Genomic DNA, 15,699 nt, shown 5'->3' on the forward strand with positions numbered 1-15,699 from the left:
TCTGAAATTTTCATGTCTTTGGGGCAGATTGGGGCATATTGGGGCAAAAAGTGGGGCCTGGGGCAGAATAGTGGGGTGGGGTGGTAGTGCCTCATGGGTGGAGGCTACCACCCCAATTTCAGGGGGTTTGGACAAAGGGGTGATTTTTTGAGAATTTTTGAAGTTTTAGTGACTTTGGGGCAGTTTGGGGGCAGAAAGTGGATCTGCCCCAAAATAGTGGGGTGGGGTGGTAGTGCCTCATGGGTGGAGGCTACCACCACAATTTCAGGGGGATTGGGCAGAGGGCTGATTTTTTGAGAATTTTTGAAGTTTGGGTGTCTTTGGGGCAGATTGGGGGCAGAAAGTGGATCTGCCCCAAAGGAGTGGGCTGGGCTGGTAGATAGTGTCTAATGGGTGGAGGCTACCACCCATGCCCAATTTAAGAGTGATTGGGCAGGGGGTGAATTTTGGTGAATTTATTTTTATGAGGTTTGTCTTCATAAGGTGAAGTGTGCTAAATTGATTACTTCCTCATATTATTCATAGTAAAGGAAAGTGTGAAAAAGTGAAAGTGGGGTCATGAGAGCTGTTTAATTGAAAAAAATCTCATTTGCTATGATAGAATGAGAATTCACACCTTAGAAGTTTTTTCTGAGGTGTGAATTCTCATTCTATCATAGCAAATGAGATTTTTTTCAATTAAACAACTCTCATGACCCCACTTTCACTTTTTCACACTTTCCTTTACTATGAATAATATGAGGAAGTAATCAATTTAGCACACTTCACCTTATGAAGACAAACCTCATAAAAATAAATTCACCAAAATTCCCCCCTCTGCCCAATCACTCTTAAATTGGGCATGGGTGGTAGCCTCCAGCCATTAGGCACTATCTACCAGCCCAGCCCACTCCTTTGGGGCAGATCCACTTTCTGCCCCCAATCTGCCCCAAAGACACCCAAACTTCAAAAATTCTCAAAAAATCAGCCCTCTGCCCAATCCCCCTGAAATTGTGGTGGTAGCCTCCACCCATGAGGCACTACCACCCCACCCCACTATTTTGGGGCAGATCCACTTTCTGCCCCCAAACTGCCCCAAAGTCACCAAAACTTCAAAAATTCTCAAAAAATCACCCCTTTGTCCAAACCCCCTGAAATTGGGATGGTAGCCTGAACCCATGAGGCACTACCACCCCACCCCACTATTCTGCCCCAGGCCCCACTTTCTGCCCCAATATGCCCCAATCTGCCCCAAAGACATGAAAATTTCAGAAATTTACCAAAAATCAGCCCTTTACCCAATCCCCCTGAAATTGGGGTGGTAGCCTGCACCCATTAGGCACTACCACCCCACCCCACTCCTTTTGCCCAAATCCCATGCTATGCCCCCAAACTGCCCCAAAGTCACTAAAACTTTAAAAATTCACCAAAAATCAGGATTTTGCCCAATCCCCCTGAAATTGGGGTGGTAGACTCTACCCATTGGGCACTACCACCCCACCCCAAAATTTTGCCCCTGGGCCCCTTTTTACCCCCCTGAATCGATTCGGATTTGGATTCGGATTAAATCCGAAACCGAACCGAATCAAGAGTGATTCGGGTGACTCAGATTCGGGCACAAAACAGAACAGGGGTGATTCGGCTCGGGTCCGAGCCGAATCACCCGAAAACCCGAATTGCACACCCCTAGTAGTCAGCCACCTGAGTTTAAATTTTAGCATCAGTGGCTCACATCCTGTGCAAAGCAACATGGAGAGTTCAACCATCCGTGCCACTGCAAGTGTCTAAAACACTGCCCATGGTGTACTAGAGCAGCCCTGTTCTACTGCAACTTAAAATAATTGCACAATCCAAGTTGTGTGATGCTCTGTCCATTATTTCCAAAGGATGTAGTGCTGTGCAACTGTGCAATTTTTACATAACAGCAGAACAGATTTTAGACTCTTGCAGCAGCACAGGTGGTGCTGAACTGTCCACATTACCCTGTGCACAATGTGAGCCACCATCTGGAAGCCATAATAGTTATGTCACTTTACTCAGCCAATGTTTTAATCTCTGCAGTGAATACAAAACCAGTTACAGTTTTCAATGGTCTATCTTCTGCACTGTCAAGCTCTCTGGGCACTGTAGGATGCACCACATTGAAGCAGAAAGTATGCACCTTCAAACCATGCAGAATAAAAAAACAAACTAAATTAACAGCAGGGTTTCCACTTCTGCCATGATACTCTTTTTCCATTGCAGAAGCTATATTAAATTATGAGGAAACATGGTTATAATTTGTAAATGTGTTGAGTATATACATATGCAGTTCCTACAGTTGCAAAGGAAGTCAAAATGTTGTAACAGAATCTGTGCTAAACATTTTTGCCAAAAAAGAGGCCAAGAGAGTGAGAGACTTTGGATCTTTCCAAGGAAGGAAGGAAGGATAGGCTTGTGGGGGAAACTTTAGAGTTATTTGGCATAGAATTACAGTTGATCTCTATGTAAATTGATCTCTATGTAAATAGAGTGAAGTCCACTGAAGAAAGAAGCGAGAATGTCCATCTGGATCCTAATGAACTCATATAGCTAGGAGGATTGATTGGTTGAAGGAAGATGTTAAAGTCTGGCAGAATAGCTAAATTCACCCAAATTCAAGAACAGGAGAATTCTTATCACAATACTAGGTTACGTTGTCTTGGGGTATTGGTGAAGCACCAGTTGCTTTCCAGTGACATACTGGCAACCACTTATTCAATATGCACCCATCCTGCACCCCCCAGAGATGCCCCTGACTGGGCTCTACTTCTGACTTTTGTTTCAGGAACAGACAGTATCCTATTAAAGCTTAATTAACTTTCATAGAATGTCTTGCAACATACATGCTTGCAACTGGAATATTGTCTCCTCCAGCTTGCCAGTTGAAAAAGCAGACTAGAACACCTGTATTGATTCTTATGTGTGCAGACAAGAATACATATTACAGAGAAGCTGAAAAGTAACAAAGCAAAAATGCAATAGTGCATTTGGAGATACAGAAGGAGCCAAGACATTCTCCATGTCTACTTGCTATTTCCTTCTAGTCATTACAGGAGCAGTGTGGGACTGCACCATAGGGACCCGCTCCCATACCAATGTCATTATGAAAGAGTCTTAAATAAGGTTACATTAAAGATGTTCAGGGAAACAAATTTCATCACTATAGGCTCACAGTTAGTAGTTTTTAAAGAGATGTTTTTAAAGTAACAATGTCCAGTTTTCTTCTCTCCTGGCCCCACTTTAAATGCAAGCAACAGGAACCAAAGGACAGTTTCAGAAACTTGTTGCTGTTGTTGGACAGGATCCAGACTATGTTAGTCATGACTAATTTGTCTCATTTATTTCAAAGTGCTTAGTCATGACTAGCTTAATTTGGATCCTGTCCATCATTTTTAAATGGAACAAAGTACAAACCTCAAAAAACCTATTTCCAAGTTCTTAATACTGTATACATATTTCCTTGTGGAATAAGGGTAACACATTAAGACAGAGTTGATAAAAGTCTGTGTTTGCTAATAACCTTTACAAATCCAAAAAAGTGCCAACACCTTCCACATCCTGCAACATTTCTGTTTTTTATTAGTCTAGTATAAGACAGAGTTTTCAAAACTCTAAATCTCTACTACTATAGCACAATCCATTCCTGTGTGAATTTCTGTATTAACCATATCATCTCTGTTCAGCTTATGCTTACACATATACAGGGGCGGAGCCATAATTGAGCAAACAGGTTCAAAGAACCTGGGCCGCCAATGAAAAGGGCCGCTGGAGCCCCCATTGGACATGGCGTCACACACAAAGTGGGCATGGCCTGATTGCCAGAAGGCCCACCCCAGTACTCCCCCTCTCATTTCCAGGTTCTATTTGCTGCCTGACAGCATTTATTTCCCTTCCTCTCCCTCCAGTGAGGGAGATGAAACAAAATAAATGCTGACAGGCAGCAAACACTGCCTGAAACAAGAGGGGGAGAGCTTGCTCAGACTATCCCAAACCCCAGGCATGCCCTCGTATGCATGACATCACACGCAAAGGGGGCATGATCTGGGCCTGGGACAGCCCGAGCAAGCTCTCCCTCTCTTATTTCAGGTAGTGTTTCACAAATGCAGCCTGAAATGAGAAGGGGAGAGCCTCCTTGGGGCTCTCCAGAGCCTGAGCCATGCCGTGTGTGTGACGTCTCGAACACAGGGCATCATTGGCAGGGCAGAGCACAAGCCTCCATTTGGCTGGCTCTGCTACTGCACATATAACTGTTCTCATCTTGCCCTGGGTGGGGAAAATGTTGCTTGGAGGAACTGTGTATACTGCTCCCTCTCCTTGCAATTTAAGCTATGCCGTGTGTGTGACGTCTTGAACACAGGGCATCATTGGCAGGGCAGAGCACAAGCCTCCATTTGGCTGGCTCTGCTACTGCACATATAACTGCTCTCATCTTGCCCTGGGTGGGGAAAATGTTGCTTGGAGGAACTGTGTATACTGCTCCCTCTCCTTGCAATTTAAGCTAAACTTGCCTCTTGTTCCCAGGTATAAAGCAGTGGAATTTCCTGAATTGCCAAGTGGATCGCTAAGTGGGTTTGGAGGTATTTGGCGTTTTGGAGCCCTCAGGCCCCCAGCTTCTTGAGAGCACTCAGCGGCAGCATTAGTAAAGTTGTAAAGACTATTTCTACCAATGTTCTTTAAGAAGGTTCTCTTTCCTCTGCTAGGGATGTGCACAAAACCCGCTTGGCCTGTTTGGTTCGAATTCGAACCAGCTTCGAACCAGGGTAGGTGGATTTGGTTTTACTCACGTCCCGTCCCCCCCGGTTCGGTTTGAATTCAAACCCAATTCGAACCAGTTCTAAAAAGTTCTACATAGGATATAATGGGGACTTGAACTGGCCCATTACTCCCTATGTAGAGCACCTAGGGGCACAAAACCAAGAAGTCTGGTAGGCACCTAGGGGTGCCAACCACCCACCGAACCCCAAAGCAATTGGACACTTCTGTGATTTTTAATGAATTTTTCAAGATTTTCCCAATTTTTGCATTTCTCTCATAGGGAATATTGGGGATTTGAGGCAGCCCCATTTCCACCCTTTGGGGGTGCCAGGGCATCCCAAAGTGGGTCTAGGGGCATGGTGGGTTGTGCCACAACTCCCACCAGCCCGTCCCAAACTGGTGGGGTTCATGGTCCCCCCCCCCGGAATTTTTTCAGTTACTGTCCTTTTAACAAGTCTATCTCTATCAGAGTAGCTTCTCTGGTGTGTGTGTGTGTGTGTGTGTGTGTGTGTGTGTGTGTGTGTGTAGAGAGAGAGATATCTTCATAGAGATTCATTGAGAGAACTCATACAGCCACCAAGAATCCAATTTATGTTTGGACTTGCTGTGTATGAGTTTTCTCAATGAATCCCTATCAAGATCTCCCATACACACACACATATATACACAGACCAGAGAAGCTACTCTGATAGAGAAAGACTTGTTAAAAGGACAATAACTGAAAAAATTCCTGGTGGGGAAACCATGAACCCCACTGGCTTGGGGCTGCCGGGGGGGGGGGTTGTGGTACAACCCACCGTGCCCCCAGACCCACTTTGGATCTCCCCCCTGGCCAATTGGTTGCCAGTTCTCAAGGACTGGCACAGTGCAGAGCCTACCAGAGAGCCAGACTCATCTGGCCAATTAGGGAAGCAAGAGCTCAGCCAATGAAATCAAGGAACACAAGTCACACAAAATGGAGGACAACATCTAAAATGGCCTCTAGAACCTTTGAACCAGCTCAAACTGAACCTGGCTCAATTGGTTTGAACTCGAACACATCCCTATGCTCAAGTGTGCCGTCTCAAGCCAATAATTCTCACTACAATGAGAAAGATGCACATCAAAACCAATGTTTCTCTTTGGACATACAGTAATTAGTTAAGTGCAAAAGTCTTACAAGAACACATATTGCACCAATTTAAACCAGAATGCACAAGAACTATTGTAGTTGTGCCCACAGCATGTCTCCAAGGACAAGGGGTGGGAACAGGAAAAGACACAGAGGCCTGTTGGAAACAAGCCACGGCTTGGAGTTTCCAGATTTTTGACATAAAAAGAGCAAAGACAAAGCTGGCATAAAGAGGGCAGAAATAACATGACCCACCTCCAGAGCTGGATAACTCAGGGAAGTTGGGAATATTGTCTCTTAAAATCCCAACAGGTGGATCAGTAACAAGTGAAAAGCTAATTAGATACTACATTTTGCCACCAGCATGCAAGAATCACTAATTCTGGTCAACTGGGCAGCCTGCTCAAAATATATATATATATCTGGCCAAGCGTCATTTTCATCAATTGTGTTGTTTACCAAGGATCCCTTGGGTTAGAACGGGTGATGAATAAACCAGAATACACTCCAAGCCTTCTTGGAACCATTGCAGAAGCAGCAGCTGTTAAATCAGGTAGGGCATAGAAATAAGCCAGTGCAGCATCCAAACAGAAGGTTAAATCCAAAAGGGGATCCAGTGAATCCTGTAACACCCACCGAATGCATTACAACCGTGAATCAGTCTTCTTCAGGAGCAATTATTTTTAAAGGGAGAAGGATATGCCATTTCAACGCCTATGAAAGGATAGAAACTTACAAGTGGAAGCAAAATAAAACAACAACAACAACAACAACAACACCCCCAGTGAGGCACTACCTTGGCGTGGTTGTGGGGCTTGCGTGCTCTGAGGAAGGTGAGAGCTATGCCAGAGGTCCAACCATACTGGACAGGTCTCACCAGAGAAGCCAGACAAAGAGTGCCTCTCCCATCAACAATATGGTGAGACGTAACTTTAATAAATCTATACTGGATCGGTCGTCGCCCGGGTCAACAAGGACCGCGCCAGGTGCTGGAGTCCCTGGACATCTGGTGGCAAGTGGGCAACAGGACTCAGGTTCTTCAGTTGAGCAACCAGGGCTGGAGACTGCAAAGTTACTGGAAGAAACGTCACTTAACCGAAAAAAATATACGAAAAATGCCAACAAGGAAATAATGATCTGCTATTACAAGTCTAGTCCAACTAGAAGAGGTTATTTTAAAAGAATGTACCAAATTTGGAAAGAGAAACATCCAGATACAGAAATAACAGAACAAAGGCTAGCAGACCAGAGAAGATTCATAATAAGAAATAAAGTATTCACAGGAGTTGAGCTGGAAGAACTGCAAAGAGCAACACAGGCTCAAGATATGGAAGAAGAATTACCACCAACTGAAGCAGTTGCTCAGGCGCAGGTGGAGGAGGTGTTGGAAATAGAGGATACCACTGTTGCTGAACTGTTTCAAAATCAAAACCAGGCAACCTCCCCTTTGCCTTCACCTCAAAAACTCGAATGCCATTTAACAGAAAAGCAACAAGAACTAAAGCAAAAAATAACTGAGCACATGAACCAAACAACCACCAGGGTTCAACTTCCAGCTCTAAAAACAGTTGCCAAAAAACAACTTGCTCAGGCATTAAAAGATGTCAATGCTGCACTTGCAGAAATAACAACCAAGAATTTGCAAGAAACAAACCAACTAATGTACAGTGCAGCAACAATAACAACACAAGAGCTCGGATATAAGATCAGTGGACCTGTAAAAAAAGAAAGCAGTACATCACCTGAATGGAAGATTAGATTAGAAAATAAAATCTCCAGGCTTAGATCAGATGCTAGTAAATTGAAAGATATGAAAGACAAGAAGCTGAAGAATGAAAACAGCAAACAGTATCTGATCCAAAAATACCACCTAGATTCAAGGAAAATGAGAGAAGTCCTGGAAATAATAAAGCAGCAAATAACAGCAGTGTCAAAGAAGATTAGCAGATATGAAGCCAGAACTACACAACACAGGCAGAATCTCCAATTCCAGTCGAATCAGAGACGTTTCTACCAAAGCATAGAAGGAGAAACTGCAAGAAACCTAGAAACACCAAATAAAGAAGAAACAGTGCAATTCTGGGGGAAATTATGGGACAATCCAATAGATTATAATAAAAAAGCAGGCTGGATGAAAAATGTAACCAACAAATGCAAAATCTAATAATAACACCAGAATTAATAAGTGAAAGAGCAAAGAAAATTAAAAATTGGACTGCTCCAGGCGACGATGAACTGCATGGCTTTTGGCTTAAACACCTAACAAACCTTCATAAACAACTATCAAAACAGTTCAATCACATTTTGCAAGGAGGTGATATTGAACAATGGCTAACAACTGGGAAAACTCATCTCATCATGAAAGACCCAGCAAAAGGTGCAGTTCCAAGTAATTACAGACCGATAACCTGTCTGCCAACCATGTTCAAATTATTAACTGGAATAATAGCAGATGAAGTGATGCAACACTTATTAACTAACAAACAGCTTCCAGTTGAACAGAAAGGAAATTGCCCGAACACCAGAGGCACAAAAGAACAGCTGCTGATTGACAAAATGATTTTAGAAAATGGCAAGAGAAGAAAAACCAATCTAAGTGTTGCATGGATTGACTACAAGAAAGCCTTCGATTCATTGCCTCACACATGGATACTAAAATGTTTAGAAACAACTGGTGTCAGCAAAAACATTCAGATATTTATTTTAAAAAGCAATGAGCATGTGGAGTACACAGTTAACAATCAATGGTGAGACACTTGGACAGGTTAGCATTAGAAGAGGCATTTTCCAAGGGGACTCACTATCCCCTTTGTTGTTTGTAATCGCCATTACCCCACTTTCACAAATACTAAACAAAACAGGCCTCGGATACCAAACATCTAAAACATCAAGTAAAATCAACCATCTGCTGTACATGGACGATCTGAAGTTGTATGGAAAGTCCCAGTCAGAAATCGAATCACTGCTAAACACTGTCCGTATATTCAGTAGCGATATAGCAATGGAGTTTGGACTAGACAAGTGTGCTGCATTAATAATGAACAGAGGAAAAATAAGAAAAACAGAAGGAATAGAACTGCCCAATGGAGGCAAGATCAAGAACCTGGAAGAGAAAGAACATTACAAATACTTGGGCATTCTCCAGGCTGATAACATTGCACACACTGAAGTTAAAAGAAAAATTGGAAGTGAATACATCAGGAGAGTTAGAAAAATCCTCAAGTCCAAACTCAATGGCGGGAACACCATACAAGCCATAAACACCAGGGCTATACCTGTTATCAGATACACTGCAGGAATAATAGACTGGACCCAGGCAGAGCTAGAGACGCTAGATCGTAAGACCAGGAAAATCATGACCATCAATCATGCTCTGCACCCTCGCAGTGATGTCGATAGGCTATACCTCCCTCGCAGCTCAGGTGGAATGCTGCAAGTCCATCAAACAGTAGAGGAGGAGAAAAGAGGCCTTGAAGAATATATCAAGGACTGTGAAGAAGATGCACTTCAAATGGTCAATAATGCGAAACTATTCAACACCAATGAAACAAAGCAGGCCTACAAGAAAGAACAAGTCAAGAACCGAGCAGAAAAATGGAGAAATAAGCCCCTGCATGGTCAATACTTGCACAATATAAGTGGAAAATCAGACATCACCATGACCTGGCAATGGCTTAAGAATGGCAACTTGAAGAAAGAAACAGAGGGTTTAATACTGGCTGCACAAGAATAGGCACTAAGAACAAATGCAATAAGAGCAAAAGTCGAAAAATCAACCACAAACAGCAAGTGCCACCTTTGCAAAGAAGCAGATGAAACCGTGAACCACCTAATCAGCTGTTGTAAAAAGATCGCACAGACTGACTACAAACAAAGGCATGACAAAGTAGCAGGGATGATACACTGGAACATCTGCAAAAAATACAAGCTACCTGTAGCCAAGAATTGGTGGGAGCATCAAATTGAAAAAGTTGAAGAAAATGAAGATGTAAAAATATGATGGGACTTCCGACTACAAACAGACAAACATCTGCCACACAATACACCTTATATCACTGTAGTCGAGAAGAAAGAAAAACAAGTCAAAATAATCGACATAGCAATACCAGGGGATAGCAGAATAGAAGAAAAAGAAATAGAAAAAATCACCAAATACAAAAAATTGAAATTGCAAGGCTGTGGCAGAAAAAGACCCAAATAATCCCAGTGGTAATTGGCGCCCTGGGTGCAGTTCCAAAAGACCTTGAAAAGCACCTCAACACCATAGGGGCCACAGAAATCACCATCAGCCAATTACAAAAAGCAGCTTTACTGGGAACAGCCTATATTCTGCAACGATATCTATAACAGCAGCAACAACATGGACAATAAAATTCTGGCATCCCAGGTCCTTGGGAAGGACTCGATGTCTGGATAAAACAAACCAGTCAATAACACCTGTCTGACTGTGTAAAATAATAATAATAATAGTGATAACCAATGAAGTTTGGATGCTGCATTGGCAATTGCATGGTGGTATTTGTCCACACTTTCCCCACAAGCTTGTATGTGACATTCCAGGGATGAACTATCGGATTTGTTCCTGGACTTTACTTCTTCAGCCAGTTGTGCAGACTTTATTCATCTTTTATGAATGTAGTCATTTTGTATGGACATGTATTGATTTGAAAGAGTCATGTTCACAAATCAGGAAGGATACTTTTTAATTGTATAATATATCATTTTACTATTATTATATTATATCAATAGTATATTATTGGGGGGGGGCTATTGTGGCTAGTTATTGAATCCAAATAAGCTTTTTTTGCGTTCTCTCTTATAAACTTATGCCATAGGAAGTTTTTCCATCCATAACACCAACAAATGTAAGGTTAGTGCAGCTTGTTACAAAAGATAAAGCTGTGTCATAATGGAACCAATTAGTTAACAGCATTTTTCCTAATTCCCAGCTCCATTTCCTGCATTATGTTCAATGTATATCCACACAAAAAATGATCGAGGGGCAATTCTAATACTTTGATCCAGTCCTCATGGAGGCCACCAAAACACTTTTGCGGCAGAACTCTGAGCAGGATCATAACATGTACATGCTGCTTACCATGTGAACTAACTTAGTCATGTGGCGTCTCCATACCAGTGCCAGCTGCTACTAGAGACATATACTAGTATCGGGGAAACTCTTCAGGAACATGATAACTAGAATGCATACATTATGGCCATCTGTCTCAAGCAGTATCAGAAGGAAGTTTTCCAGCAACTTGCATGTGTACCAGTGAGAGCCAATTAAAAGAACAGGCACCTAGACAAACACTGGAATGTAGGGAAGAGGAGAATATAGCAGGGCACTACATTAGATAATACTCAAATTAGATAAAACTTTTCAGTTGTGGCCCCTTGGCTTTGGAATGCCCTCCCTGAAGAGCTTTGCCATGCTCCCTCTCTTAGTGTTTTTAAGAACAAATCTTTTTAAAGACGCTTTTTAATGCTCCATCTGTGGCTATATCTGGTAGGTTCTTTAGTTTTTATAATTCTCAGTTTTTAGCTTTTAAAATAACTTTTAATTTGAAACTTAATACTGATTGTGGTTTTTAACCTGACTTTTAACTTGTTTACTTAATCTGGTTAATTTTATTACTTTTTTTGTATATTGTATCTATTTTATTGCTGTGAGCCTCCCTTAGCAGTAGTGTACTGGAGGGGCAGGGTAGAAATATTTTAAATAAATAAATAAATACACTAGAGTTTCATGGTATAAAACCTGACAGAAAGGATGAAATACTTCATTGTACTGATAATCTGAGTATGTGAGTACAGTGAGAGTACCTGACAAATGTGACCTGTGGAAAATAGCCATATCTTTAAAAATGGGAGAATGTTGACTAACCACATGCTTAAAAGTGCTCATATAGTCAGAGATATCTAGTATACTATATCCCAAGTTTAAAACTTGTTGATACATTGGGCAGAAAATCATTTGCATAATCATTTAAAAGAACTATTCTAGCAATTAACAATGAAGAGTGGGGAGCACTGAGATAAAGCCAAAATTGGAACCAGTTTCTAAAGGTAAAGGTAAAGTGTGCCGTCAAGTTGATTTCGACGCCTGGTGCCCACAGAGCCCTGTGGTTTTCTTTTGGTAGAATACAGGAGGGATTTATCACTGCCTCCTCCCGCACAGTATGAGATGCATCCATATTCAGTCAGAAGAGGCTGCCTCAGCAGAAAAGTAAATAAGCTAGATATGTGTTCAGTAAGTCCCCATCATATGCTTAGACTTCCAGCATCTTAATTCTTCAAGTCTCTTTCCTCTCTGATGAAACTTTGGCACTTTGATTCTCTTTACAACCAGAATATCTTTTGTCCTCAAACATAAATTACTCTCTCTCACACACACACGTGTGTGAGGAAGAAAGACATCTGTAACTATACACATAAAAAGGCTTCCCTGGAAACACTTTTGAAAGTGAAGAAATCCCTGATTGGAGGAAGGTTTCTAGCAATTACAGGAGTACAATTTGAAAATGGTTCCTTTGGGAACAAATTGGTTTCAAGACAGAGCTCCATAGCTTTATGCAAGATCTCTTTCAATCTGGTACAACTGCTGCAGCCCCAAAGTCTGGCACATATTGAGATTTAATCAGATCTAGACCTCAGAAGCCTGTTTTTGCAAAAAGCAACAGCAACTGAACAAACAGAATTCCATAGGAAAAAATGTAGCATAAAAATACTAAAATTTCAATGATTTAAAGTTAACACCCTCTTCTTATATATGCTGTCTAGCAAAATGTCCAAAAGGCACTTTCTTCCCTAAACAGAGCACTAAGTCCTATTAAGGAAAGAGTGCAAAATGATTATTGTAAATTCATTCCCTTGTGTTTTAAGTAAAAATATTAGATGTATTTTGCTGTTACACAGTAGCATCTGTCTCGATGTCTCACTTTTTTGGATGAGTCACATCCACCCAGGGTTCTGAGATAGTGTTTTCCAAGCATCACATTAATGTCTGTGGCCCCGCTGCTAGTTTCCTGTAAAAAAACAACAACTCTGACTGGTAATTGCCTTGGACGGCTAATTCAAACAAATTCTGCAAAAAACCTGCACATCATCAAAGACAGAGAGCTCTTTCATTGGTCTGCTATATAACTTGCCCAACTCGGAAAGCAAATGCCTTCACAAAAGGCATAACCAAATACTAAAGTGTGGATTTTGTGAACTATTATTTATGAGGAGGAACGTGGAGTAAAAATATGCTGGTCAAAAAGTGTAGAAGCAGTTTCTTCCAGCTGCAAAAGTTTTGTAATTGAGAAGATTCTAAAATTAAGAAACAACACAGAGAAACTTCTGGTTCTGTCACTCTATTTGACATTCAGAGATGGCCAACAGACGATTTGGCTGTCAGTGACTGTTCACTATTTCCATAGAAACTGCCAGAAAATCAAGATTGCATAAATCAACCACAGGCCTGATCAAACAACTGCTCAGCATGATCCTCTGCGAGAGTCTCCTGCATAAGTTTCACGAATAGGAGTTACGTGGGAGCACAGGCCAACTCCCACTGATTTTCTGGAGTTTGCAATACAGAGAAGATGGTACTGGGTTCGCAGTATGGGCATTTAACACTTCTTAATGTTTAAATTTACTTTTGTATCAACATTATAAACGTTACATAATATCCATTATGGTGTGGCATAGAAGTTTCACAGGTACAATAATTTATTTACTGTTACTGATACATGCACAGTACTCAAGATCTTACTTTTGCTGTGCTGTGCAGAGTAATACAATTACATGTACTGGAGAGTCTCCTATTAAATGCTACCTAAAATGCCATTGTCCCTTTGAGAATTAAAATAATACTTTTCAGTTCATGTATATTTTGTCATCCCTTATAAGTCCTAATTCGTTCCAAGAAGTGCTGCTACTACCGAGCCAGTTATCTCCTATTATTGCTTGTGAACTTGGTTCTTTTCTGTATGTAACACTTCATAGTTTCTTCCGGTCTCTGCTTCATGCCAGTGCGAAGCCCATCTGTGTGATGGACAGAGACCACTCAGAAGAACATTCTTACGGGGCGGGTAACAAATAAAGTTTTTTATATTTATTACTACTACTACTACGTCAAAAGAAAAAGGAGCACTTTTGTTTCTAACAGACAAAATATAACACAACCTACTATTCACTAGCCTGATCAGTGGAAGAATCACAAAGATATCCACTGATAAGGAAATCTGCAAACTTTTAAATATTGTGACCTACTGTCTTGATACTTGTCCATTTGCACTGTTATTTTCCAATATAAAGAGACTGTTCTCACACACAGGCAACAACTAGCTAAGGAAGCCCAGCCTGGTTTTGCCTGCACGTGAGAACCTCAGGAAGCTGCTCAGTTCCCAGCGGTGGCGGAGCAAACCCGCTTCTGAACTCTGCCTCCAAAACATGGTTAAGAGAGCAAGTGCTCCCTTAGCCTCATGTTTCTGCTTGTCTGCCAGTCCCGGCTGCTTCTGGAGGTCCAGGAAACACTGCCCAGCCTTCAGAAATCCCACAATGCACTACACGAGGAGTGCTGTGCATTGGGGCATTCTCCCTCAAGCTAGGCCCTCTAGGCACCTGGCTCTGTATCTGCTCAGGCTGCAAGCAGCCCAAGAAGACATATGACTGGGATCCCCAGTAGAAGGGTGTGCTTGCGCCCTTCTACCTGGGTAATAGCCCAGGAAAAATTCCTGGGTTACCTGGTGGGGCAGCACCAAGATTGGCCATGATCCTGGCGCTTCACACAAGCAGCCTTGTCCCAGTAGGACTGTGCAAGCCAGGGTAGGTCTGCTCGTGTGAACAGCCTCAATGTCCCCAATATAGTGCAACAACATGTTACAGGTGAAACTCAGAAAATTAGAATATCGTGCAAAAGTCCATTAATTTCAGTAATGCAAATTAAAAGGTGAAACTGATATATGAGACAGACGCATTACATGCAAAGCGAGATAAGTCAAGCCTTAATTTATTATAATTGTGATGATCATGGCGTACAGCTCATGAAAACCCCAAATCCACAATCTCAGAAAATTAGAATATTACATGGAACCAAGAAGACAAGGATTGAAGAATAGAACAATATCGGACCTCTGAAAAGTATACAGTGTACTGTGCTTGATTAGCCAGCAAACTCGCCTGACCTGACCCCATAGAGAATCTATGGGGCATTGCCAAGAGAAGGATGAGAGACATGAGACCAAACAATGCAGAATTGCTGAAGGCCGCTAATGAAGCATCCTGGTCTTCCATAACACCTCATCAGTGCCACAGGCTGATAGCATCCATGCCATGCCGCACTGAGGCAGTAATTGCTGCAGAAGGGGCCCAAACCAAGTACTGAATACATATGCATGCTTATTGTTTTCAGAGGTCTGATATTGTTCTATTCTTCAATCCTTGTCTTCTTGGTTCCATGTAATATTCTAATTTTCTGAGATTGTGGATTTGGGGTTTTCATGAGCTGTACGCCATGATCATCACAATTATAATAAATTAAGGCTTGACTTATCTCGCTTTGCATGTAATGCGTCTGTCTCATATATCAGTTTCACCTTTTAATTTGCATTAATGAAATTAATGGACTTTTGCACGATATTCTAATTTTCCGAGTTTCACCTGTATATCAGTCAGTACTGCTTCTACTTCTGCAGAGGTACTTACCCACTGCACCCCCAAGGTAAGAAGAGACACACACCCCCACAACAAAGTCTAAAGGCAAACCACTGGAGGCCCCTGTCCAAGGCATTGCCCAAATCTGGAGTCACCCTTGATTCATGACTGGCTTAAGCCAACTTGTCCATGGT

The 15,699-nt window shown here is 41.9% G+C and overlaps 1 protein-coding gene across 3 annotated transcripts in view; it reads right to left on the bottom strand.

Moving 5' to 3' along the window:
• The window catches only part of MAMDC2 (MAM domain containing 2), a 102,711-nt gene that overhangs the window by 13,386 nt on the left and 73,626 nt on the right, over positions 1 to 15,699 (bottom strand). The window lies entirely within an intron of this gene.

The sequence above is a fragment of the Hemicordylus capensis genome, chromosome 2, assembly GCF_027244095.1.
Source record: "Hemicordylus capensis ecotype Gifberg chromosome 2, rHemCap1.1.pri, whole genome shotgun sequence".
Classification (NCBI taxonomy): domain Eukaryota; kingdom Metazoa; phylum Chordata; class Lepidosauria; order Squamata; family Cordylidae; genus Hemicordylus; species Hemicordylus capensis.